General features: G+C 43.4%; 1 long non-coding RNA gene across 1 annotated transcript in view; it reads right to left on the reverse strand.

Annotated features, from left to right (window-relative positions):
* Positions 1 to 3,256, reverse strand: part of LOC113835997 — a 4,867-nt gene extending 1,611 nt beyond the window's left edge. The window contains exon 1 of the long non-coding RNA XR_004770342.1: positions 3,128 to 3,256. This is a non-coding gene — a long non-coding RNA (uncharacterized LOC113835997). The remainder of the gene's footprint in view (positions 1 to 3,127) is intronic.

Genomic DNA, 3,256 nt, shown 5'->3' on the forward strand with positions numbered 1-3,256 from the left:
TTGGTGTGTGTGACTCCAGAGTAACACAATAGACAATGAGAGATCTATCTCCTCTGAGAGCAGGACAGAGACCATGCGGAGCAACTTGTCTAACTCCTCCCTCTGCTTTATGATCTCCGACGGATCAGAGTCAGTCCTTTTAGACTGTGGTGTGTGTGCATGTGTGTATGCATGCCGGTGTGTATGTGTGAGTGTATGGTGGTGGTGTCTGTGTGAGTGTATAAGTGTGTGTGTGGTGGTTTGTGTGTGAGTATGTATATGTGGTGTGTCTGTGTGTGTGAGTGTATGAGTATGTGTGTGGTGGTTTGTGCGTATGTGTGTGTGTGTGTGTGTGTGGTATGTGGGGGGGGGTATATGTGTGTGAGTGTGCATGTGCGCTGGTGTGTATGTGTGCGGTGTCTGTGTGTATATACATGTGTGCACACATGTGCCATGGTGTACCTGTGGAGGTCACAGGATAACCGTGGGCATTGGCCTTCACCTTCCACCTGGTTTGAAGCAGGTTCTCTTGTTCCATATAAACCAGGCTCCCTGGAGTTTCCAGGGCTCCTTCTGCCTCAGCCTCCTGTCCTGCCGTAGGAGCGCTGGGATTACAGAGGTACACTGATGTCCAAGCTTTCTGTGGGTTCTTGGGATTTGAACTCAGGTCTTCGTGGTTATAGAGCAGGCACTTTGCCCACTGATCCATCTCCCCAGTTAATCTTTATAATTCTAAGAACTGATGTTAAATTATCAAATTCATTAATGTGTTGAGATGTATTATTTTCCACTTTTTCCAAAAGTATAATGCATGTAATGTTTCTTTTGCCCTTTTTTCCACAAGTCACCTTAAACCTTTTGAACATATATCACTTCCTCCATGACTGGATTATGAATTCCTCAAGGGCAATTGCAACATCTATATTTCAGTCTGCAGCAAATGTGGACTAGGCAGTTGCTGGTAGAGGCTGGGAATGCAGCCCAGTGGTACACTACTTGCCTAGCATGTCCAAGGCCTGGTATGCCCATTTATATAGAAAGTAGAATTCACGGCCGGGCATGGTGGTACATGCCCATGATCCTTACACTTGGGAAGTGAGACAAGAATACCATGAGGTCAAGGCCAGCTTGAGCTACATAACAAGATTCTGTTCTGAAAACAAAAATAGAATGTATGGCTTTTTTTTTTTTTTTTTTTTTTTTGTGTGTGTGTGTGTGTGTGTGTGTGTGTGAGAGAGAGAGAAAACCACTAAAACAAGTATAGAACACCATCTGTGTATTATACCAGATGCCTAAACACCATGCCTTTAGCAAAAAACATTGTTTTACATATTTGGTTACATTTTTGGTCCTTCAAAATGAACCCTTTATTGTTTGTCTTTTAAAAATATTTCAGACTTCCTCAATTACTTACAAGAATGTATGAGAGGCAATGGTCACCCATTCAATATCAACTGACAAGCCTACTTTGCCAAGACCATTTCCATTCCCGGCCTCTGCTGAAGAAGGTATCAAAGCTAGTGTCTCAATTTTCTAGATGCTTTGATGGCTTCCAGAGGTCATGTGGTAGGTACTTTTTTGGCTGGTGGGGCACAGTGGATATATACTAGTACCTCTTATTGCCTTTCCGAAACTTCTAGCCTTATCCCTGAAAGCAACAGCTGGATGTCCTAGGGCCATAAGCACACACTGAACAAAGGCTTTCAGTGTGTGTGGTGGGTTAAATAGGAATGGCCCCCATAGGCTCATATATTTGAATGCTTGGTCATTAGAAAATGGCACTACTTGGCCTTGTTGGAGTAGGTGTGGCCTTTTTGGAGGAAGTGTGTCACTGGGAGTGGACTTTAGGGTTTTAGAAGCCTAAGCCAAGCTCAGCACCTCTCTCTCTCTCTCTCTCTCTCTCTCTCTCTCTCTCTCTCTCTCTCTCTGTCTCTCTCTCTCTTTCTGCTGCCTGTGGATCTGGATGTAGAACTCTAAAGCTACTTCAGCTACTTCCCCAGCACCGTGTCTACCTGCATGCTGCCGTGCTTCCTGCCATAATGACAAGGGACTAAAAACCTCTAACTGGTAAATAAGCCCCAATAAAATGCTTTCCCTTTTCATAGTTGCCTAGTCCTGGTGTCTCTTCACAGCAATAGAACAGTGACTATGACCATGAGGGATGGCAGAATGGCAAAGCTTAAGAAAGAGTCAGGTCCAGTCTCCCCACCAGCTGTGGTTTCTTCCCATTGTGGCCAGCATCTAAGAGTGTCCACAGAGTAAAGGTGTTTTGTTGTTGTTGTTGTTGTTTTATTTTTTATTTTTTATTTTTTTGGTTTTATGAGGCAGGTTCTCATGTAACCCAGGCTGCACTTTAACGTACAGCAATCCTCCTGCCTCAACCTTCTGAGTGGTAGGATTACAGGTCGGAGACACCATGCCCTGAAGCTGGCTTCAGCTTCTGCCTGGGAAGTGAGCTGCTTGAGGTTTAGTCTGCCTGGGGAAGTGAGCTGCCATCCTGGGAGGACAATCAAGCAACCATGTGAAGAGACCCCTGTAGAGAGAAACTGAGGCTGCCTGCCAAAAGCTACCGTCCACTTGCCAAGAATGAATCTGAGCCACCATGACAGCATGTCCTTCAGCCCCTCGAGCCCCTCAGATGATCATAGCTCCAGCAGCTGCCAGCAACCTCACCAGACATCCTAACACAGACTTGCCTAGCCAAGTTGCCTTGAATTATTGAACTACAAAGAACATGGCAGATAATAAATTACCATTGTTCCATTCATTAAGTTTTGGGGATTAGTTATTATGTAACATTATGTAACATACATATTAGATTTCTTATGGAAGTTGAGTTTATGTAAGTGTTAGTTGAGTAATTTTTTTATTTGCAGTTAAATAACTGATAAATTATCCCTGAAACTAAATAGGAAAAAAAGGGCAACTATAAAAATTTCCCAGTCGAGCAATTTGTCCTAAAGATCTGTATTTAAGTTAAATGGTAGAGTGTATCTTAAGTGCAAGGTCCTGAATTCAGTCCCAGGACCACAAATACAGCACACAAAATTATACCCAGTGTCATGACTCATTGAGGAACACAATAGGGAAATGACTATAAACCCCAGCCCTAACCTGTCACTGTTGTAACACTGGGAAGACAACTCACCAGAGATCTTGTTTCCTCTCTCATTTGAATGATGAGAGAACGACAATGGAAAATTCCACAATGCTCTTTGATGCTTAAGGTCTGATGCTATGCAGTAAAGGAGTTTTTCAAGAACTCTGTTAACTAAAG

The sequence above is a fragment of the Cricetulus griseus genome, chromosome 5 (genome assembly GCF_003668045.3).
Source record: "Cricetulus griseus strain 17A/GY chromosome 5, alternate assembly CriGri-PICRH-1.0, whole genome shotgun sequence".
Lineage (NCBI taxonomy): Eukaryota > Metazoa > Chordata > Mammalia > Rodentia > Cricetidae > Cricetulus > Cricetulus griseus.